Raw genomic sequence first — 24,115 nt, 5'->3', positions numbered from 1 at the left:
CTAGAGGCTGTACAAGCACAGCTCCAGCATCTGCTTGGCTTCTGGCAAGGCCTCAGGAAGCTTACAGTCATGGGAGAAATGGGGGTGGGTACAAGGAGAGAGACGAGGTGCCAGGCTTCTTTAAAAACAAACTGCTCTCATGTGAACTAATAGAGCAAGAACTCTGGCTTCACCAAACGGAGGGCAATAAGCCATCCATGAGGGAATGCACTCTCTCTAACAAACGTGATATTTGGAGGGGAGACACATCCAAGCTGTGTCAGGCCATAAATGTTTTGACTCTTAGCTCCTTGAATGATAATTGAGTATTTGTCCTGGAGAGAGGGAGAGAGAGACAGACAGGTTTTACTTCCAGACTGGAAGGCAGATGCCAGATGGGGCAGAGTGCCAGCCGGCTGGGGCAGCTTACCATGCTGTGGAGGAGGGGCCAGGGGCACGAAGCTGTGGGCACATAGGTGGATGTAGGTGGTCACCAGAGTGCAGGCAGGCTGGAGCTCCCAAGTGCCACAGGGGTCCTGCACACACAGGCTGAGGAATGGTGCAGGGTCCACCTGAAATCAGGGCCACCCAGTCACTGTCCCTACCCTGGAGAGTGGCATGGAGGAAGGGCCTAAGCTAGATCGGGGAAAGGGCACACACTCACCACCCAGAAGCAGTTCCCCAAGCTGGAGCAGGGGTCCTGGAAGAAGGCCCGGTAAGTGAGGCTCTGTCCTGGGCAGGCCTACTGAGTCTTCTCAGTGGCCCTGCAGTCACCATCCACCTGGTGGGACAGACAAGACTCAGGCCTCCCGCTGGACCATGTGGCTTCCCCACATACAGCAGCCTCAACAGGAGACTCCTCCAGACCCTGGGCCTGCAAAGTCCTCTGCAGAGCCAGCAGGCCACCTGCTTCTCCCAGAACTCTGCAGTGAGCAGCCCTCAAGAGACTCAGCCGGAGGGAGGAAGGGCAGGTTCACCCACTCACCTGCCAGGCCAGGCTGAGCTCCTCCAGGCTGTGGGCCACAGAGCCATCTGGCAACATCAGCTCATTGCCTGCTTCATTGTCGTTGGTGCCCAGAAGGCCTGCGGATATGCATGTAGGGGAGGAGGGAAGCTGAGGAGCTCCTAAGAGCCTGTGATCCTCCCACAGGGGACCTGTGAGTGAGATGAGCCTGAAGCACACCGAGGAGTGGTAGAATCCTGCCACCTCCACCCCAGACTCCCAACCCTCATCAGAGGAGGGAGGGAAAGCACAGGGACTAAGGACAGCATGTGTCCCCCCATCTGCAGCTCAAGTGGCCGGAATCCAGGCCCTTCCTTGGTGTTCCTTGGCAGAGGGACCACAGAAGGGCCAACTCCACCCTGGAGCCATGTATCCCAGGGACGGGGGCAGAAAGCCCTGGGCCTCAGTGCGATCATGTGGACACAAGGTCAGTACCATGCAGCAATGCTAGAGACAAGGCCAGCAGAGCCTCTGTATTCAGTCACTGCCTACAGCCCGGGGACCTGTTGCACTGGAAGCTGAGAAAGGAGGCTCTTGGCGATGGGGCCAACCCCGCCGGGGCCCAGACTCACCATGGTGCCAGAGGCCCAGAGTCAGGCTGCAGAGGCCGGTGGGCATGTCACAGGAGATGGAGACCCCTTCCTCACTGGCCAGCTCAATCCTGGGGATGTCCCTCTTTGTTGTGGCAGGAGGCAGCTGGAGGTCTGGACAGCTCTCCCCCAGCAGGGAGGAGTTGTATAGCCTGTAGGCCTGTGGGCCAGAGCGGGTGGGCAGGAGGGCTGACCCACAGCCAGGGGACAAGCTTGAAAGGGCCATTCCCCCAGGTGAGCTGCCACAGGCACAGGTCTCTAGGGGAAGTTCAGGCCTCTTCTCCTCACCTGCAGGCTGGGGTAGAAGATGAGGGTCATGTGATTCAGCTCCATGGTCAGGGCTGTGAGCCCCGAGTCCGTCCGACTCAGCATCAGGGAGACTGTGTTGTGAGCAAAGGCTTGGGCCAGCAGGACGCTGCCACACTGGGCACTGAGGTCCCACATCCGGCTGTCGAAGGTCACCACGTGCTGGGACCCAGCCATTAGGGCATGATCTGGGGAGAAGCAGCCCCAAAGGCAGGGTGAGTGAAGCCAGCTCCACCCACCGCAGTGGGAGCCCAATGCCTCCTGGGCACCAATGCCTAGAGTCCCAGCTTAGCCTGCCCTGAGGCCAGGAGTCCCCCTCCCCTGGTCAGCAGCCAGAGGCCCAGTGATCCCCCACCAGCTTCAAGATGACATGAGCTGAAGGTCTACGGCCAATTCAGCCCTAACAAGGAATGGAGTCCTGAGACCCGCTACAAAAATGCTGTGCTAAGTAAAAAAGACTGGCTCAGAGGCCACGTATTCTATGCTTCCGTTTACATCAGATGTCCAGAGCAGGCACAGCCATGGACACAGCAGGCAGATTGGTAGCTGCAGGGTTTCATTTTAAGATGATAAAAACCTTTTAAAATCGATTGTGGTGAGGCATGCACAATTCTGTGAATAAACTAGAAGCCACTGAATCATACACTTAAAATTCACACATCAGCTGGGCATGGTGGCACTAAGCCATCCCAGCACTTTGCGGGGCTAAGGCAGGAGGATCACTTGAACCCAGGAGGTCAAGGGTGCAGTGAGCCGAGATCGCACCATTGCATTCCAACCATGACAACAGAGTGAGACCTAGTCTCAGGAAAATAATAATAATAATAATAATCACAGATCATACAAGTCATCCATTTAATCTCAAGGAAGCTACTGGAGGGGAGGCGGGGGAACACTGACTAGTTGAGTAGATGGCCAATGGCTCCCTCAAACATGAGAGTGGTGTCCTGCAGACCTGCCCTCTTCAGGGTAGGGAAGAGATGGCCTGTGAAGGAGCAGGTCTGAGCAGTCCAGCCAGCGTGGCCTCTGAGTTTTGCCTTGAGGGTGCTCGTGCCCGTGGCAGGGAAGCACCATCTATGGTGCACAGCCAGGCACCTGATGGCCAGGGCCAGCATCCCGAGGGAGGCACTACCAGCCCCGTGGTCAGCTGTCTGTCAGAACTGAGGGGCACAGAGAAGCCCATGGTCACACACACACAACTTGAAGACCAGGCTGTTTTCTACAGCATCAGCGTGCTGCTTAGATGTGACTGCACCCACTCTTCTAGGGAGCCCTAGGCCTCCCCGTGAGTCTCACACAGATAAATCACTCCTTGCCAAGCCTGGGTACCATGGCTCCCCCACAGACATGAGGGGCTCCCTCATGCATCAAGAACTGTACATGCCCCTCACCCATGTGAGTGAGCCATCTTGTTAACTGCATTTCACAGTGGAAATTCCAAGTCCATAGGGGTTAGCAGACTCACCTGAGCCACACGCAAGCTCCCCAGGAGCCCAGAGCCGGTCATCCCAGCACTGCCCTTGGCTGCAGGTCGCCCCTGACCGGCGAGTCTGAACTCAGTGCCCTTCCAACTGTAGCAGGAGGTCTGCCTTTTGCTCCAGCAGAGCCCACAGGGAGGGAGCTGGCCTGAAGCCCTAAACCGCCCGCTATACTCTGCTGGGCCAGGCCTTATATTCTGGACAAAAGCAGGATGTGCAGCCTCAGCCCTAGTCCCATAGGACCTTGGGAAGTCCAATAAGCTCTGGGCCTGGCACGGTGATGCCATGAGCCTCTGCAGGCTTCCCTGTGCCCCCACAGCACCTGGCCCTGCTGCTGTGCCCCTGGGGCAGAGGGCGTCACAACCCGGGGCAGGACTCACACTCCCAGGAACCCTGCAGCAGGTGGTGTCTGAGCCAGCACGTTGGCCCCGGACAGCTCTCAGAGTGGCCGCAGCAGCTTCTCCTCCACCAGGTAGCTGGTCACCTGGGCCACATCCAGCGGCTCATCTTCCCCAGGCAGCATTGGCAGCATCACCACCACTGAGTAGATCCTAGAGGGAACACACAGGACAAGTCGCTGTACCTGGCAGAGCCTTGCTTCCTTTGGCTGCAGAGGGTAGCTCACAGGTCCACAGGAAGAGCTCTGCCGTGGAGAGCATGGAGGTGCCTCTTGGGGAGGGGTGTCCTTGTTCTAGGAAATCCCATAATGAGGTGGAGGAAGACAGAGGCCGGCACAACAGTGGAGGTGGGGGGTGAGGCTGGGACAGAAACAAGCTGCCCTATTTTGAGGACACAGGTATCTGATGTCATGCCTGATCTGCCCCCTGGGTCTTGGGCAGCATGCGGCCTGTGTGTGGGGATGCCGAGGACAGAAGCTGGAAGGGCTAGGAAATTGTTGTGGTTTGTTTTTTCAGACAATCTCATTCTGTTGCCCAGGCTGGAGTATAGTGGTACAATCTCGACGCACTGCGATCTCTGCCTCCTGGGTTTCAGTGATTCTCCTGTCTCAGCCTCCTGAGTAGCTGGAACTACAGGCACTCACTGCCATGCCTGGCTAATTTTTGTATTTTTAGTAGAGTCAGGGTTTCACCATGTTGGTCAGGCTGGTCTCGAACTCCTGACCTCAAGTGATCTGCCCACCTTGGCCTCCCAAAATGCTGGGATTACAGGCGTGAGCCACTGTGCCCGACCAGCAGGTCTAAGAAATTTCTACAGTTGAGGGGAGGACTGGAACTTTCTCAATATGTAGAGTAGGGGTCAAGCCTGTGAGATCTGAATGATGGGGTTATCCTGGCTCACATGGGGGTGTAGTGGGAAGAGGAACACTACACACTCTGTTGTTGATGGGCTGGTGGAGGGGGTGCAGGGGCAGGTGGCCTCACGTACCTTCTAGGGAGCCCAGAGGCCCTGCAGCTGAAGGCAGGAAGCAGCCTCAACACCCTCCCTGCCAGTTGAATCCATTTTTTGGCACCCCCACCAGATCCCACTCACCAGGAAGGTGAATAACCAGGCAGGCGATTCTGCAACCAAGCCAAAGCCCCACCCTGGGAGCTCTTCCCTTCCTCAGCCTACATTCTGACCGCAAGAGGGCAGGAGCAGGAACTTGTATTACATGGAGCCTTTTCCCCATGATGCGGGTTTAGTCCTTATTCTACAGCTGGGGAAACAGGCACAGAGAGCTGATGCAGAGGCATCCTAGTTAGAGGCAGAGCCAGAGTCCAGATGCTCTGCAAGGCCACCAGTGTGGAAGAAGGGGGCTGCCCCCCCTGCCTGGAGCCCGGTTCCTGGTGGGCCTCATGCCTGTGAGGGAAAAGGATACTGGGTCCCTAGGCCCCTGCTCTAGACTGGGTTCCCCACTTCTATCCACCACTCCCGTGTTCTCAACACAGGGACCAAAGGGGCCTTTTGAAGTGAAAGGGTACTCGCATCCTTCCTAGGTCAGAGCAGAAGCCAGAGCCCTTGCCCCCACCCCCCCAGCCTTGGGACCTCCCAGTCCCTCCCAGTTGTGTCCACTCTCCCTTGCTCACATTCTGCTTCAGCCCCGCCAGTTTGATATTCAAATAGGCCAGGCACGGTGGCTCATGCCCGTAATCCCAGCACTTTGGAAGGCTGAGTCTCTGGAGCCCAGGAGTCTGAGACCAACCTGACTAATATGGTGAAACCCTGTCTCTACTAAAAATACAAAAATTAGCCGGGTATGGTGGTGCGTGCCTGTAATCCCAGCTACTTGGGAGGCCGAGGCAGGAGAATCACTTGAATTTGAGAGGCAGAGGTTGCAGTGAGCTGAGATCACACCACTGCACTCCAGCCTGTGTGACAGAGAATGAGACTCCATTTCAAAAACAGGCCAGGCACATCCCTCTCCCAGGCCTCTGTGCAGTGGCGCCCCCACCTGGAGCTCTCTTCCCACGCTGACCCATGGCTCTTACTCAAACTGTACCTTCTCCTCAAAGCTGGCCATGTCCTCACCATAGGATCCCCCGCCCACAATCTCACTAGTGTTACTTCTCTAGCATTTCCCACCTAATGTATCACTCAGTGGTGGTAAATGATGGGCAGTGGGCCACACCCAGCCTGCAGCCTGCTTCTGCACAGCCTGCAAGAAGGGCTTCTGTGTGTTAAAAGATTACAAAACAGGCCAGGTGTGGTGGCTCATGCCTATAATACCAACACTTTGGAAGGCCAAGTGGGGTGTATCACCTAAGGTCAGGAGTTTCAGACCAGCCTAGAGTGGCAAAACTCTGTCTCTACTAAAAATGCAAAACATTAGCCAGGTACGGCAGTTCACGTACCTGTAGTCCCAGCTACTTGGAAGGCTGAGGCAGGAGAATAGCTTGAACTCAGGAGGCAGAGGTTGCAATGAGCCGAGACCATGCCACTGCACTCCAGCCTGGGCAACAGAGCAAGACTCCATCTCAAAAAAAAAAAAAAAAAAAAAAAGGGATTACAAACGAAAGCAAGGAAATATGACAGAGCAGAATGGACTGCTTAAGAGGTGACTCAGGCTTTCTGCAGGGAGCTGTGCACACCCTGCTGTAGATGATTTCTTGGGCTTTGTATTGGTTTCTGAGTAAAAGTGAGCTTCCTGAAGACGCGCCACTCCCAACCCTGCGTTACCTGGCTGCGAAGCTGTACAGGTTCAGCAGGGGTTTGCAGAGCCTCTTCAGTGCCCATGAGAATGTGGCCTTAGCCCAGGACGGTATCTGGTGGGCCACCTGGAGAGGGAGGGGACAGTGAAAGCTGTCTCGGTCATCCTCAGTTGCCAGCCCCGCCCCATCCTTGCTCTCACCAGCTCCAGGGTGCCTTTCATGGCCCCCAGGGCCACGCTGATGGGCCTAGGACCCCCGTTGCCTGGCATCCCAGGTACCCAGGCCTGTAGCCGCCACATGGCCTCCTCTGCCTTCTTCCACCACACTTCCTCCAGGGCCCGCAGTGTCACCTCCAGGTAGGCATCATTCAGAGTGGCCAGGGGCCCTGCAACGGGCAGCCACCACCCACCATGAAGCCTCTGGGCAGCTCAGAGACCCAGTCCAGGCCTCGAGGACACAGGGCCTGTTCCTGGGATTAAGATAGCGGGGAGTAGGGGAAAAGGAAGAGAGCAGCGGGCACTGGAGATTGCAGGCGAGTTGTCACAGCAGACCCAAGCCGCCTCTGCAAGGCCTGCTCATAGGTTGTCTGGGAACTTGGATTGTGGGAGAATCCTAGAAGTGATCCTAGAAGTGATACGAGGCTCTCTGCACCTGAACTGTTTGCACAAACGTGGTTTATGCTGGACCACTGCTTGCCTCCTAGGAGTCTGACAGTGTGGTCCGTGCCAAGCAGCACCTGCCAATGTGGCAGCCCCCACTAAACACCCTGGGTGACATACTGCTGGGACAGCCACGTGCATCCCTTGTGAAGGTGCTGGGACTGGGAGAGGACACTGGGTGCTGGCCCTGGTTCCCCCTGGACTCCGCCCCGGCCCCCTTCCCTGTGCTGACACTCCTGCCTCCTCCCGCTGTAGTCAGTCACAGCCACGCACAGCACAGTGTGCCGAGTCCTGGAGCACTCCTCCCAACTCACTGCCCCGTGGGTGGCCATGGGACTCTGGCACAGGAGAGAGGATGCGGAGGTGACATTCAACAGCCAGTCAGAGGGACGCCCACCCTGGTGCTGGGCAGGGTCTTGGGTACTCTGTGCTGGGCTGGGCATTAGCCACGGATGGTGGAGAGGCCAGAAGTTCCTAGTCCTGCCAGAAGGGCGGCTGGGGCAGCAGCTGTGAGTGTTTAAGAACCACATGGCCACAGAGAGCTCATTGTGGAACCTGAAAGAGACCCTGTGGCAGTGAGCTTCACAGAAACAAGGCAGGCAGAAGACTGAAGAAACCTAGGCAGCAGGCAGAAGGGATATTAGCTTGGACACCCTGAGACAGCAGACCACGAAAAAATGAAGGTTGCGCTGGGTGTGGTGGCTCACATCAGTAATCCCAGCACTTTGGGAGGCTAAGGTGGGCAGATCACAAAGTCAAGAGATCGAGACCATCCTGGCCAACACGGTGAAACCCATCTCTACTAAAAATACAAAAATTAGCTGGGCGTGGTGGCAGGTGCCTGTAGTCCCAGCTACTTGGGAGGCTGAGACAGGGGAATCGCTTGAACCCGGAAGGTGAAGGTTGCAGTGAGCCAAATTTGTGCCACAGCACTCCAGCCTGGGCAACACAGTGAGACTCCATCTCAAAAAACAAACAAAAACAAAAACAAAAAAACCCCAAGGCTGTAGGTCTGTAAGAAATAAGGCGGGGATCTCAACACAGCTGGGCTGCAGGCCTGCAGGAAGCGAGGCCACCATTCTGATTGAAACAGTGCCATAGGCCCATGTGATGGCTTAGGGCCCCGGGCTGGGCGTGGCTTTTGGTGCAGGGTTGAGCCCTCCCTCCCACACTCACATTCTAGCTCGTTCCACAGCTGCTCCAGCCCCACCTGCAGCCAGGCCAGGTAAAGAGGCTGGTGCTGGGTCCATGTGTGCCTGGCCTGGCTCTGGCCCCACAGGGTGGCGACTGCCCGACTATTCGCCTGCACGGCCTCCAGCCCTGCCTGGGACAGCTGCAGGAGGAGGCCTGCCACGCCATCCAGGGTGCCTGCTGTCCGTACCTGGTCGGGGAAACCAAGGCAGAATTGGGGTGAGGTCCAGGGCAGAGAGCGCCCCAGACCCTCGTGCCCAGGGTGGGATGCCTGGTGAGTAAAGGCTACAAACCAGGCCACAGGGGGAGCTCTCCACCCAACCCTTCCCCATGTGCTACCCACCAGGTGCTGGAACCTTCTTACAGAGGCCCCCAAGCCTTGAACCTTCTCTTCCAGCCAGGCTTGCATCTGGGAGGCAACTGCTGCAATCCTGGACTGTGAGGACGGGGAAGAGGCTGGGACTCCCTTGGGGCCACATAGGAATGAAACAGACAAAAGGTCTTGGTGCCAGCGGCAGGTGCGGGCCTCACCCCGGGGCCGTCTGCTCTGGTTTCTGGACACAGATGGACCCAAAGGGCTCAGGGCTCCTGGCACTGTGGCCTCTGCCCAGGGAGAGAATGGTAACCCCTTCCCTGTGTCCCAGCCCAGGCCCTCTCACCTCCACGTGGCCCAGCAGGTGCCCCTGGCAGCCATGCACAGCCAGCAGGAGGCTCTGGCTGGCAGGCTGCAGGGTCAGGAGTCCCAGGGGCTGGAAGGGCTGCCTGCCATCCCAGAACAGGACCTCTGCCCTTGCTGTCCGCCTGTGAGCACACGCCCGCAGCACCACACTCTCTTCTCTGCCCCCTGGAGCCAGAAGGGGACCTGCTGGTGTACCCATGATGTTTCCTTTTGCCCACTCCTCCACCACTTTCGGTAGCTCCCCGCTGCCCCAGGCCAAGCCTCAAAGCCCTAGGACTTGAGAACTTGGAGCTCCACATGAACTTGAGCCACCTGAAGCCCCCTCTTCTGTACCCTTCCCAGCAGCCTCACCTGACATGGCAGTCAGGGAGGGATGCCATGCAGTCCTGACAGGGTTTCCTGAGTTTTTTTTAAGACAGGGTCTCTCTCTCACCAAGGCAGCAATGCAGTGGCACCATCACAGCTTGCTCCCAGCAGCTGGGACACAGGAGCGCACCACCCCACTAGGCCTTTTTTTAAGTAGAGACAGGGGTCTCACTATGTTGCCCAGCCTGGTCTTGAACTCCTAAGCTCAAGCGATCCTCCTGTCTCAGCCTCCCAAAGTGCTGGGATTACAGGTGTGAGCTCCTGCGCCCAGCCCTGACTTCTGAGATCTTAATGCCCAGACCACTCTCCTTTCTCGAGCCAGTGGGGGCCATGACCCAGCGAGCTGAGCTGGGACCCAGCTGCCACTCACCCTCCTTATGGGCCACAGAGACCTGGAGACAGCTTGGGGCCTGGGACACGGACAGCCTCCCTTTCTCCTCCCTGTTGTCCACATTTCCCTCCAACCGGACCAGGCTTTGAGAAGCCGAGGTGGAGACGCGGCCCAGCAGGCCAACCCGCTGAGCCTTGGAGCTGCGAAGCTGGGAAGGGAAGGGCAAAGGCCTGTGTGGAGCCTGGCCCAGGCCCTGCCCCTGGTCTCTGTTCCCTGCCAGCCCCAGGCTCAGGAAGGGGCTGGCTGGGGAGACTGCGGTCAGACCTGTAGTAAATCAAGGGAAGGCACAATACCCACGCCCAATCTCCAGGGCACCAAGCTCCCTATGCCACATCCCTCCCCAAGGCTCCCAGTGCCCCGTCACAGAAAGCATCTATGAAAATACTCAGGGCTGGGCGCAGTGGCTCACTCCTGTAATCCCAACACTTTATAAGGCCGAGGTGGGCAGATCACTTGAGCCCAGGAGTTTGAGACCAGCCTGGGCAACATGGCAAAGCCCTGTCTCTACCAAAAATACAAAAATGAGCCAGTCTCATAACAAATAGATTAAAAAAATTTTTTTTTAAATATCCATCTAGGCTGGACACAGTGGCTCACGCCTGTAATCCCAGCACTTTTGGAGGCTGAGGTGAGTAGATCACGAGGTCAGGAGATCAAGACCATCCTGGCTAACACGGTAAAACCCAGTCTCTACTAAAAATAAGAAAAATTAGTCATGCATAGTGGCACGCACCTGTAGCCCCATCTACTTGGGAGGCTGAGGCAGGAGAATTGCCTGAACCCGGGAGGCGGAGTTTGCAGTCAGCAGAGATTGCACCACTGCACTCCAGCCCAGGCAACGGCGACTCTGTCTTTGAAACAAACAAAAACAAAACCATCTAGGAGCCCACCAACCCAGCAGCAGCCACCACAGGGTAACTTAGAGATGACTGCTTCCCCGGTCCCGCCCAGACACTCTGACACTCCCAGTGCCCTGGTGTTGTGCCAACAGTCCAGGCTTTCTGAGTTTGCATGGGAACCACTGCAAAGGTCTAAGCAAGTTCAAGGAGACGTGGGTAACACCTGGTGTAACACCCCAGGCACAGAGCAGTTTACCTCAATCCCTGCAGGCACCCAGCCTTGGGAGCACGGCAGGGACCAGGACCAGCACAGGTGAGTCTAGAATGGGGTGGGGGAGAGGCTCAGAGGCCCCAAGAGAACACAAACCTGGAGGAGGCCCTTCGGGGGAAGGACCTCAGTTACCCTGTATTCTACCCTGTATTCTGTCTTGTTAGCTCCAGACGCTGCAGCTAAGAAGCTGTGCACCCTTCAGTGAGGTCGGCACCCTCTCTGGGCCTCAGCTCCAAGGTCTGTAAAACATACAGAACACAATGGTTCACAAAACTTAGCAGGACTTGAGTGTGTGTGTGTGTGTGTGTGTGTGTGTGTGTGCGCGCGCGCGCACATGTGTCTGTTATGGGTTGAATTTTGTTCCTCAGATATGTTGAAGTGCTAACCCCACATACCCGTGAACATGGTGTTATTTGGAAATAAGTTTTTTGCAAATGTAATCAAGTTAAGATGAGGCGACAGTGGATGAAGGCAGGCCACACACCCAATGAATGCTGTCCCTAGGAGAAGGCCACCACATGGGATAGAGGCAGAGACTGGCATGATGCCACTACAGCCAAGGGTTGCTGGCAGCCACCAGAAGCTAGAGGTGGTACGGAGGATCTTCCCTAGGGCTTTCAGAGGGAGTGCGGCCCTGCTGACAACTTGATTTTGGACTTCTGGCCTCTAGAACTGTGAGACCAGACATGTCTGTTACATTAAGCCTTCCGGTTGGTGGCAATTTAATATAGTAGTCGTTGGAATTGAATGCAGGGTGCTTACTACACATGCAGAAGCATGTCAATCTCTGAGGAGATCCAAGTTGGTAGGAGGGTACAGCAGACTCCTGTGGAATTTCACAGAGCACAGTGAAATCCTGCCAGGCAGGTGGGGTCAGGGGAGGGTCTGCAGACCACATGGAGTCAGCCCTGGATGGCTCCCCGCATCTGAGCTCAGCCCCTCACTGGCTATCACTGAAGAGCGAGGGCCCCACCTGCCTCTGTGCAGCCTGGGTGAGCGCCTGACCTCCCCGAATCTGTCCTGGGGCCCCTGGGCTGTGGGAAGGAACAAACAAGGCTGGGAAAGCCTCTGACCACTCTACAGACCCCAGAATGGAGCAAGTGAGGAGGAGCCAGAACAGCTGTCCCAAATAAATCAGGGACAGAAAAGCAAGAGGATCAGCCACTTGCTGAGTGTCTGCCACAGGCTCATTCCCAGGCCTCCAGTTCTGTCAGGCAAGGGGCCTACAGATCTGGGAGCAGCCAGGAGCCTGGCTGGGAAATGGGGAAGTGACTGTCAGTCCCGGAGAACGAGAACCTTGGAAAGAGAAGCTCCTTTGAAATGGTGACAGCTGCTGAATTCTCAAGCCACAAATGCCATCCTCATCCAGCTCCAGATGCCAGGAAGGGAGGGAATTCCCTTCTCACAAGCACCTGCTATGTGCAGATGTTGTACAAATGTCTGTTTTCCTCCTAACGATTCTGCAAGGGAGATGGTATATGTTCCCATTTGACAGAGGGGAAGACTGAGGCTCAGCAAAGGAACATCACAAGGTCAAGTTCACCCGGCCAGGGAGACAGAGGAGGTGGATGGAAACACCAAGAGAGCACCTGCTATGTCATGTGCCTTGGCTATGCAGGCAGTGGGTACTGGTATGCAGACCCCCCAAAACCACCCTGTGAAATACCTGATCCAAGATAAGGAAACGGATGTTCAGAGAGATTCCTCGCTGGGATCACCTGGCCAGGTCAGGGCAGAGTAGGCATTGGAGGCCAACCCTGCCCCTTCCTACTTCCCAGGGCTGCTGGGAGGCAGGAGGGGAAGGAGATGAGGCCAATAATGGCTAATGACAGCAAATACTCACATAGTGGCTGTTTTCTGTCAAGCACTGGTCTAAGCGATCTATGCCTATGAACATATTTAATCTTTGCAATCTTAACCCCATGGGAGATAGGGCCAGTGCAATTATTATACCCATTTTAAAGAGGAGGAAACTCAGGTACCAGGAGGCAGCTGGTCTGGGATTCAAACTTGGGCAGCCCAACAGCTGCCTCTCCGTTATAGGAAGGGCTGGGTGTTGGGGCAGTGGAGGAGCTGCTTTGTCTCGGCGCCAGGGCCAGGCCTGGGGATCAGCAGGCGTTCCCTCCACCCAGAGTGACGCTCTGGCCCCATCCAGGGTGCTGGTCTGCAGTTCCTCAGGTGGCCACTAGATGGCGGGGCCACCCAGGCAGTGAGGACCTGCTGGCCAGGGAGGAATGGGAGGGAAGTCGGGGCATCTTCCCCAGGGACTGTCATCTCCATCCTGGCCCTACCTGCAGCTCCCCAGAGAAGTCAGGCGAATGAGGCCTGCTGTGGTTTTGGAGGGTCAGGCTGAGGTGCAGGCCGTGGTCTGGGGCTGGGGCAAGGCCCAGCTGGCAGTGGGAACGCATCAGGAGCCCATCCCGGCCCAGGATGTACTCCTCAGAGACCAAGAGGGCCTGGGAAGAGAGAATCTGGGTGTCAGGCAGGTACAGGGGGTGGCAGCTTCCTCTCCTCACCATCCTCTGCGCCAGGAATGCAGCAGCAGCTGTCACCTCCCAGCCTCCACACTTGCCCCTGCCCCAGCTGACCTCTAAGAAATGCAAATCAGGGCCAGGTGTGGTGGCTCACACCTGTAATCCCAGCACTTTGGGAGGCTGAGGCGGGTGGATCATGAGGTCAGGAGTTCAAGACCAGCCTGACCAACATGGCGAAACCCCGTCTCTACTAAAAATACAAAACTTAGCCGGGCATGGTGGTGCTCGCCTATAATCCCAGCTACTCAGGAGGCTAAGGCAGGAGAATCACTTGAACCCAGGAGGTGGAGGTTGCAGTGACCCGAGATGGCACCACTGCTCTCCAACCTGGGCGACAGAGCGAGACTCTGTCTCGGGGGGGGGGGGGGGGGAAAGCAAATCAGACGTTGTCCCCTGCACTTAGAAGAGAAGCTGGGCTCTGGCATGGCCTGCTTCATCTTCCCAACCTCACCTCCCTCGCTCCCTCCATAAGGGCTGCCCCATGTTCCTCAAGGCAAAGTCCTGCCTCAGGCCTCTTACCTCTGCAGGGCTCACCCTCACCAGTGAGGCCCCTTTTCCAACACCCTGCTCCCTCTCCCTGCTTCCTTCCTGCACAGCATTTACCACACCCTGACCACAGACCATGTAGCTCTAGTTTGCTGTACCTTCCTGGCCCCACTGGAATGCACCACCCAGGAGGCCGGCACTGGGGCTGTCTCTTTCACTACCCAGTCCCTGCACCTAGAGCACAGCCTGGCATAGGTGAAACACATACATGTTTTCTGAATGAACAGAGGAATAGATAAGGGGTGGGAAACTATGGTTCAGGGCCAAATCTGACTCACTGCCCACTCTTGTAAATACTTTTACTGGAATACAGCCATATGCATTCACTTATATATGATATATATAAGTCTGTTGGGAAATGATATATAGCTGCTTTCACAAGACAGTGGTAGAGTTGGTAGTTGCAACAGATACTGGATGGTTCATAAAGCCTAAAATATTTACTATCTGTCCCTTTACAGAAGAGCGTGTGTCCCTGGAATGAATGGATGGATGGATGGTGGATGGATGGATGGATAAATGGATAATGGATGGATGGTGGGTGAATGGATAGATGGTAGATGGATTGATGGATGGTGGATGGATGATGGAAGGATGGGTGGATGGATGGTTGATGGATGGATGGTGGATGGATGGATGGTGGATGGATGGATGGTGGATGGATGGATGGTGGATTGTTGGATGGTAGATGGATGATGGATGATGGATGGATAGTAGATGGATGGATGGATGGATAGTGGATGGTAGATGAATAGATGGATGGTAGATGGGCTGATGGATGGTGGATGGATGATGGATGGATGGATGGTGGATGGATGGTGGATGGATGGTGGATGGAGGGATGGAGGGATGCAAGACAGTGAGGGTGGGAGGGTGAGAGGGCAGAAATAGGGGGATGGATGGAAGATGGGAAGGAGGATGGAAGGACGGTGAATGAATGGATATATGGGTGGGTGGATAGAAGAACCAAAAAACCAGCTACCAACCCCAGGAAGGGATAGGGGTTGAGGAAAAGGGGTCCCAACACCTCTCTTCTGAGGCAATCACGACAATAGCAACTCTAACTTCCGTGCCAGGCACCAAGGCTGAGCATTCCTGCATCACATCTCTTAACTCTCACCATCACTTACATCCTGGAACCTGCTGCTGCTTCCATTCCTCAGATGAAACACTGGAGGCTCAGAGAGGAGATGCGCCCTGCCCAGTCACCCAGGAGGCAAATGGCAGAGCCACCATGCTGGTGTCTGGCTGCCTGGCTCATACCCCTGCATTCTGTGGGCACCACCCTCCCTGCTGCCCCCTCAGCATGGGTCCCTGGTCTTCCAGCTTCCCCTTTCCCCAGGGCAGACTCACCCTGGCAGGTCACAGAGCCCCAGGTAGAGGGAGTGCCACAGCCAGTGTGCATAGTCAGTCTGTACTCCCCGGAAGCTCTGCGGGGCACAAGAGGCCCCGAGAATGTGTTCCAGCGTGGCCTCCACGATGATCTTGTCTGGCTGAGATGGCCGATACCTCTGGAATGACAGTGCCCATGTGTCAGGGCCTTATCACATAAGAGAATGCCCATGGCCAGCTGCAGGTGGAGACCCTCATGTAGCAAGAGCATGTGCCAGGAATCCACCGTCAGAGCCCTCATTAGCCACAGCACCCCCTTACACTCTGGGGCAGGATTTTTTTTTTTTTTTTTTTTTCTGTGAGAAGGAGTCTTGCTCTGTAGCCCAGGCTGGAGTGCAGTGGCATGATCTCGGCTCACTGCAACCTCACCTCCCAGGTCCAGGTGATTCTCCCACCTCAGCCTCCCAGATAGCTGGGACTACAGGTGCACATCACCACGCCCAGCTAATTTTTTGTATTTTTAGTAGAGACGGGGTTTCACCATGTTGGCCAGGCTGGTCTCAAACTCCTGACTTCAGGTAATTTCCCCTGCTGCAGCCTCCCAAAGTTTTGGGGTTACAGGCGTGAGCCACCATGCTCTGCCTGTGGTAGGATTTCTGCAGTGAGCACTTAGTGGGTTGGGCCCAAGAGCCCGAGGAACCCAGGTGGGAGGCCCAGAGGAGGAAGGGGGCTTCCAGGGCCAGCTCTCGCCAGTTCTCCATGGCCTGGTTCCTGCCCCAGGCTCTGCAGAACAGTGCTCAACACCACGAGGAACCCATCAGGCAGTGATGCTGGAAGAGACCTGGTCCCTGATGCCTCCAGGAACCTGAGCTCCTGATCTCCCTCCGCCCCCTCCTGAGAAGCCTACAAGCACCCCACCTCCTTCCCCATCTGTTCGCAGCATCTCATGCTGGAAACACCTGCTGTTCTTGTCTTCCAGAGCCCTCACCGCATCCCAGGTAGGAAGGGAATACTGTGCCCATTTCACAGATGAGAAACCAAGGCGCACAGCAGAGAAGTGAGTTTCCCAGGATCTGGCAAGCACTGGAACCCAAGACCACACGGTCCCAGAGTGGGACATCCTGCAGCAGGTGGAGCCGCCTGGGGCTTCCCTGCCCAGACGCTGCTCCCCAGGCCTCACCTCATATGTCAAGTTCTGCAGCATGCACTGCTGGCCCCAGGACACGTCGAGCTGTACAATGAACATTTCTGGGGTTTGTGTTATGGCCCCATAGGCCGGAGGGCATCCAGGCCCCAGGTTTCCTGGAGCTGATAGGGACAAAAATAGGGTACATGACCTGGCGAGGCAGCCGAGAAGCCTGGAGCAAAGGGGAGCCCCATACTGGGCACAGTGGCCAGGCCCCACATACCTGTTCCGGGGAGGCTGCCAGGCAGCCGTCCCAGGCAGTGCTGTGTGCTGACATGTCGGCCCTGGCAGGCTGCAGGGTCACAGGCTGTCCTGTGTTCCAGGTGAGCTGCACCTGCGTTGAGATGGGAGGGCAGGGGTGGGGGTAAGGGGGAGATGTGGGGGAGAGGAGAGGCTAACGGCACCACCACACCCCATGTCTGTTGGGAAATGAGAGGCTAGGGAGGATGGAGAAGCTGGCACCACCACCCCCCACCCCCACAATATCCCTGTAGAGGAATTAGGATCTGGGGTGGAGAGACTGCCCTGCCCCTCATCTCTGGAAGAGCCCAGAGCCATTCCCAGGCTGGAGACTGAAAACATCTGGATAAAAAACCCGCCTCATCCCAAACACCCAGACTCAGCATTTCCAAAAACAGAAAGCTATCGTGTGCCTCACTGCAGCCTCCAGGGCCAGCAGGATCCATCCCTGCCCATCTGACCTCATCTCCCTGTCACCCACCCCCCCCCGCCAAATCACTCTGCCCCTGTCTTATTCCCCCTCCGGCCCTCCCCAAAGCACCAGGCTCCTTCCCACCACTGGCTCCCCCACGCATCTGCCCAGTCACTCTCAATCTCATTTCCTCTTTTTATTCTGAGATGGAGTCTCAAATCCTCTTTACTTTTTTTCCAGTCGCCCAGGCTGGAGTGCAATGGCATGATTTTAGCTCATTGCAACCTCTGCCTCCCGGGCTCAACCAATTCTCCTGCCTCAGCCTCCTGAGTAGCTCAGATTGCAGGTGTGCACCACCATGCCCAGCTAGTTTTTTGCATTTTTAGTAGAGACGGGGTTTTGCCATGTTGGCTAGGCTGGTTTCAAACTCCTGACCTCAAGTGATCCACCTGCCTCGACCTCCCAAAGTGCTGGGATGACAGGCATGAGCCACTGTGCCTGGCCCCTCTTTACTGCTTTATGATGCCTATTGCACCTTCTGATTTTTAAATTCATTCCTTAGCTTGAATTCTGGAGAGCATCTTTTCCCTGCACACAGCTGGCCTATTATCCTCCCTTTCACAGATGGAAAAACCTAAGGCTCAGAGAGGTGATGGGAGATGCCTGAGACCACCCAGCCAGACAGGGCACCCAGCTGCCTCACTCAGTCCCCAAAACTATCGTTAAACAAGCAACTATAAATGATGAATTGGAGATGCCTGTACCTGTTTCCCATGTTAAAATGTGAGCTGTTCTCAAACACTACCTGGTATACAGTAAGTGCTTAATGAGATATTGATAACAACTGAATGAAGGACCCTGGAGATCCGCAGGCTTCAGGGAGCTGTGATTCTGGAGAAGTCCTTGTCACTGATGAACACGGTCTCCTTCTCCTACCTGAGGTGCCCAGCCCCCCAGGCTCAGCCACGTTCCAGCTCCTGCCCCTGCTAAGGGCGCCTGGGACATCCTCACTCACCTGCCGGCTCTGCCTGCCACCCCTGCTCTCAGCAAGGCCGCTGGCCTCAGCTTGCCACCAGGAGACGCTGAATGGGTGAGCCAGGGCCAGGCAGGCAGCCAGCTCACTCTTCCCCAGCCATAGGGAGGAGGAAAGCAGCACCTGGGGAGGGGGACAGACTCAGCCAGGGGCCTTACCCAGTCAGGCCGCACCTCTTCCCCACCCACACAGACCACCTTTTCCATCAAGGTCAAGGCTGTAAGGGTAGGTGGCTTTGAGGACAAACCCAGCCCTGTGCAAAGTCCTGGGAGAGCTCAACCCACTTCTCAGAGGAGAACATCGAGGCTTGGAGAGGAGTGTTTGGAGCGAACACATGACAGAGATGAAACTGGAGGTCACCCTCCTCTTCCACTGTCTTCTCCTAGTTCTGTGGCTCCGGGCAGGTCATGATGCCTCTAAGTCCTTCAATTTCATCATCTGAACATGGAGCTATTAAGAGCACCGAGCAGATGGGAGGCTGAGGTGTGGGTTCACACACAGCACCTATCATGGGATAAGCATTCAGGGCCTGTCAGCCACTGCCACTGCCGTGCCTGTCAAGGCATTGTGGGGACCCAGGTCTCCTGCTGCCCTTCTGGAGAGACTGTGGGACATGATGCAGCCTTGTCAGCTGCAGGTAAGACTCTTCGGGGAGGGGAGGGCCCCAAGGAGCCCGCTCAGCCTTCAGGGCGGAGTTCAGCTCTGCCCCAGGGTCATCTTCCAGTCCTGACACCTACCTGGTCCCTGCCATCCCAGCCGACAACCAGGCCATCCTGGTGGCTGCCTCCCAAATGCTCAGACAGGCAGACTGCAGTGTCATGGCAGGGGAAAGGGCAGCAGGTGGGTGAGCTCCACTGGGCGGGTGAGGACACACACAAAGGGTAGGGCATGTGAGCTGAGGTCAGCAGCTCCAGGCCTAGGGGGCGTTCAGGGGACCCTCAGCGGATGTCGCTGCCAGCTCAGGCAGGTGGCCACTTGGGGGCCACACACCCAGATAATTTTCACAAAATTTGGAAGCTACGCGCCCACTTTGTCACCATCACCACTTGAAACCCTACACTGTCCCTGTGGGAGGCCCCGTTACAATGAGACTTCACGGCTCCTCCCCAGCCCTTGGACCTGGGCTGGCCTCATGATGTGCTAATGGAGTTTAGCAAAGTTGACCACGCGCCAGTTCTAAGCCCAGGCTTTAAAAAGCCTTGCCCCGCTTCCTCCCTCGAACCCCTGCCCAGCCACATGAGAACAAACCTGCTCGCCTGTGGGCTGGTGCCACCTGGGGTTGGAGGGAGCCTGATTTCTGCTCAGGATGTCCAAGCACAGCTGACAGCTAGCCCCCGAGCAGGTCAGAGAGCCCAGCCAATGCCAGCAGAGCCGCCTGCTCACCCTACAGCTGACCTTGAACATGCGGAAGACCAGAAAAGCTGCCCAGGTAACCCACAGCCTCGTGAGCAAGGAGCAACGCTTGCTTTATGCTGCTGAGTTTCGGAGCAGTTTGTCATCTTGAATCAGGAGCTAATGGGTGCCCCAATCCCCAGCAACTTGCATCACTCTTGGGGCCTCACATGCACGGGTGACCTGCGCCCTCTCGGAAGCCCCGCACCCCCATGCCACCCTTCCTATGCTCTCCTTCCATCTCAGGTATGACAGGTGGCACCCCATAGCTGAGTCCTCGCAACAGTCTCCACACCCTGGGTCTTCTTCCTCTGTCCCCCAGGTGAGTCAAGCTGCCCTGACCTCCTGCCTCACTTGACCCCACCTGCTGAGACCCCTGCACAGTCCTGCTTTCCCAGACCCCCACAGCAGGAGGCTGCCCAGGGATCCTTTGCACTGTGGCGAGCTCTGAGCTCTGTACAAAGGGCACCCACCTGTTCGGATGGGCTGCAGGGAGCCGTGTCCAGAGACACTGGCACTGGCTGGTTCTCAGGGCATCACCCTGTCATTGGTTCTGGGGAAGCTGACCACATGCAGGGCCAGAAGCCTTTTCCCTGCCACCCGTTGACCCACCACCTGCAACGTTGTGACCACAGTGTGAAGCTGCAGGCTGTGAGGCTCATCAAGGGTGGCACAAATACACACACACATACATGCACATGCATGTATACACACACCCATGCACACAGGCATGCTCACATACAGGCATACACACATGCATATACGTGCACACGCACATGCTGTCATGCCCATACACATGCACACAGGCATATACACATGCACATACATACATGCATACACACATGCACATACAGGCACACATACAGGCACACACATACATGCACACATGCACACACAGGCACAGATACATGCGCACATACATGCATGCACACACGCACACAGGCATACATGCACACACACATGCATATACAGGCATACACAGGCGCATACACACATGCACACATGAATGCACATACACAGGCGCAGATATGTGCACACATACAGGCATGCACACACATACGCACACAGACATACACATGCACACACGTACGCATGTGCACCTACAGTCATGCATACACAGGTTCACACACACACATGCACACACACATGCACACATACAGACATGCACACACAGGCATATGCACACGTGCACACAGACATGCACACATACAGACATGCACACACAGGCACACACGTGCACACACACATGCACACATACATACATGCACACTGCCTTGGCTAGTGGAGGACCTGCTCATTTCCTCTGCCTTCCAGGGCACACATGGCAAACATGACGCTGGGAGTATTCCATCAGGCCACCTGGAAAGTCATGCCCCCAGGCTGGGGTCTGCATTCTGTCTCCACACCTGGCGGGTCAGGGGTCGGGCTCTTCTCTGTGCCCAGCGGGTTTCTCACACAGAAACTGATAGTCTGCGTGGCTGCACAGGCTGTGAATGACAGGCCCTTCCAGGGATGCCTATTCCTGGAGGACCCTGGGGCTCACGGCTGCCATTGGGGCTTCACTGGCACTCACCTCTCTTGGCACCAGAATTGCCCAGGGATGCCACCCCTCCCACACCCTGGCCTCTTCTCCCTGCCCGGTCCCACTCGGGATAAACCCCAGCTCCTGAGTGACCTGGGTCTCCCAGCCCTCTTGCCTCACCTCCTCCCTTCTCCCCACTCCAGCCACGCTGGCCTCCCTGATGCTGCTCCACATGCAAAGCTCATTTCCACCAGGGCCTTCCACCTGAAGTGCCTCTGCTCAGCCTCTGCACCTCAGCCAGCTCCTCTTTACCCCTCAGATCTCAGCTTGGAAGTCACCTCCTCCAAGAGGTCTTCCCAGACCACCCTACCTAAAGGAGCCCCACACTCCACACAGACCCTGCTTGCTCTCACAGTCTTTCCCACGCGTGGAAATGGTCACGTTGGATGTTATTTTGCTTATGTGTGTCTCGTTGCTCAATGACTGTCTCCCTGATGGGGACATCTGGGCCATCTTGTTTCCCGATAGATTCCTTGTGCCCTAGAATCACACCTGGGATCAGCAGGTGCTCAGTGATGGCTTTTTTTTGAGACCAAGTCTCACTCTGTTGCCCAGGCTGGAGTGCAGCGGTGCGATTTTGGCTCACTGCAACCTCTGCCTCCTGGGTTCAAGTGATTCTCCTGCCTCAGCTTCCCAAGTAGCTGGGATTACAGACGCCCACCACCACAGCTGGCTAATTTTTGTATTTTTAGTAGAGATGGGATTTCACCATGTTGGTCAGGCTGGTCTCAAACTCCTGACCTCAGATGATCCACCCACCTTGGCCTCCCAAAGTGCTAGGACTACAGGCGTGAGCCACTGTGCTTAGCCAGGGATGATTTCTTGAGTGGCTGGGTCACTGCTGCCACATTCCCTCACACACTCACCCTGCAGGCTGAGGTTCCTGAAGGGCTTGGGGAGAGGCCCAGAGAGGCTCCCAGTGATGGCCAACACCTGGCCATTCCACAGCAACTCCTGATGCAGGACACAGGTCCCATGAGCTCGTTCATATGTGGTCTGCAGGACCAGCTCTCCCGGAAGAGCACTGAGCTGGAAGAGAATGATGGCGTCACAGGGGAACCTGACACACGCTTCTGCCTGGGATGGGAAAAAGAGAAGTTTGCAGAGGAGAAAAAAGGGAGTATTTGTGGATCATTTCTAGTTTCCTGCATGGCAACATATGTCAGGGAATCAAAAAGCCAAATGCTTCCTAAGGATGAGCGGATAACATAAAGGAGAGGAGTGGGTGAGGGGACTATGGCCAACTGGAGACAGCGCAGAACAGCCACCTCTCAACTCCATGGCCAAACTGTGTGGCTCTGGGCAAGTTTCCAACCTCTCTGAGCCTCACTTTCCTAGACAATGGAGGCAAGAAATTGTCAACTTCTGAAAGATAATACAAACGGTGCACTCAGCCCAGGGCTAGATCATGGAGAGGAGATTGTAGGGGCCACGCAGTTGGTATTGAGATTTCTCAATCATGTACTGAGCATGTATTATGCTCCCAAGCTAGTGCTAAGTGCCTGGGTACAAAGGTAGCCAAGACCTGATCCTGGCCCTTATGGGGCTTCCAGGCTGACAGGGAGATAGTCAAAGGACAGAAAACGATGGGACAAGGATGGTCACAGAGGCATTCAAGGAAGAAAGGAATGCAGAGAAGCAAGCTTGGGGATGAGGCAGGGAAGAGCATTCCAGGCAGATGGAACAGCCTGTGCAAAGGCTCAGAGTGGGTCGCTGTCCTTGCTGGTAGGTACCACAGTCCGAGGGTCACTTGAGGGCACTGCAGGGGGACTGCTGGGGTAGGGTCCGAAGTTTGCTTTTTTTTTTTTTTTTTTTGAGATGGAGTCTTGCTGTGTTACCCAAGCTGGAGTGCAGTGGTGCGATCTCTGCTCATTGTGAACTCCACCTCCCAGGCTCAAGCGATTCTCCTCCCTCAACCTACTGAGTAGCTGGGACTACAGGCATGTGCCACCATGTGCCACCATGCCTGGCTAATTTTTTGTATTTTAGTAGAGATGGGTTTTCACTATGTTGGCCAGGCTGATCTTGATTTCCTGACCTTGTGATCTGCCTGCCTTAGCCTCCCAAAGTGCTGGGATTACAGGTATGAGCCACCATGCCTGGCTTTCCCTTAGATTTTCAAATGGCTGGCGCTTATCATCCATGGCTAGCTCAAGAGCCACCTCCTCAGTAGAGACTTCCCTGGCCACCTAATCTAAATGTGTTCCCTGTTCACTCTCAGTCACTTAAGTGCGTCTTCTCCATATCATACTAGTATCTGGCATATCTGTGTGATTTTGGGTAATCTCCCCCACTAGAAAGCACATTTAATGAAAGGAAGGATTGATCAGTTCCATTTTAGGTCACACCTCAGCTTCTAAAATAGTGCCTGGCACCTAGTAGATGCTCAATAAATAATGTAAAAGGAAGAAGGGATGGATATAGACACCAGCTAATAATCTACTTCAGCAATTTTTATCCGTTTCACAGCCTTGCCTGCCCTTCCCTCCCACGAACCAGAACATTAGGACAATTTCTCTTTTCTCAAAGGGCTGTCCCAGGAGCGCCCCCATCCCCACCCCAGCATGCCCTGGGCCTGGACCGTCCTCCACATACCTGTAGGAAAGTCTGTCCCAGCTTCATGAAGTTGGCGAGACTGGCCTTAGCAGCTACCAGCTGGGTGCTGATGTGAAAATGACACTATTCTGCACCCAAGGCAAACATGCTCTGAACCTCATCCTTGCAGTAGTGTAGCTGGGTCGGGGGAAAAAAAAAAAAAAAACGCACGATAGATCTCCTCATCAGGGCTCTGATGGAACATTTAAGCAGATGCTGGCTCTAAGCCATGAGCTCTGCCTCCCAAAGCCCCAGGCCCAAGAGACCCACAGCTTCCTGGGCTGAAGGAACTTTGATGAAGGAAGGGTTTGGAGCTTCAGTCTAGGCCATCAAATGTGGCCATGGCAACTATCTTCTCAGGCCCTCCCAGCTATAACACGGACTTGAAAATATATACCAGCCTGGCGCCAGCAGGCAAGAAC

General features: G+C 55.7%; 1 pseudogene; it reads right to left on the bottom strand.

Moving 5' to 3' along the window:
• The window catches only part of LOC105709521 (uncharacterized), a 41,444-nt pseudogene continuing 17,329 nt past the window's right edge, over nt 1-24,115 (bottom strand).

The sequence above is a fragment of the Aotus nancymaae genome, unplaced genomic scaffold (assembly GCF_030222135.1).
Source record: "Aotus nancymaae isolate 86718 unplaced genomic scaffold, 86718_ANA_hifiasm-v0.15.2.pri h1tg000016l, whole genome shotgun sequence".
In the NCBI taxonomy this organism is placed as follows: domain Eukaryota; kingdom Metazoa; phylum Chordata; class Mammalia; order Primates; family Aotidae; genus Aotus; species Aotus nancymaae.
The sequence above is the reverse complement of the archived record's forward strand: the minus strand, read 5'-3'. Positions and strand labels throughout refer to the sequence as shown.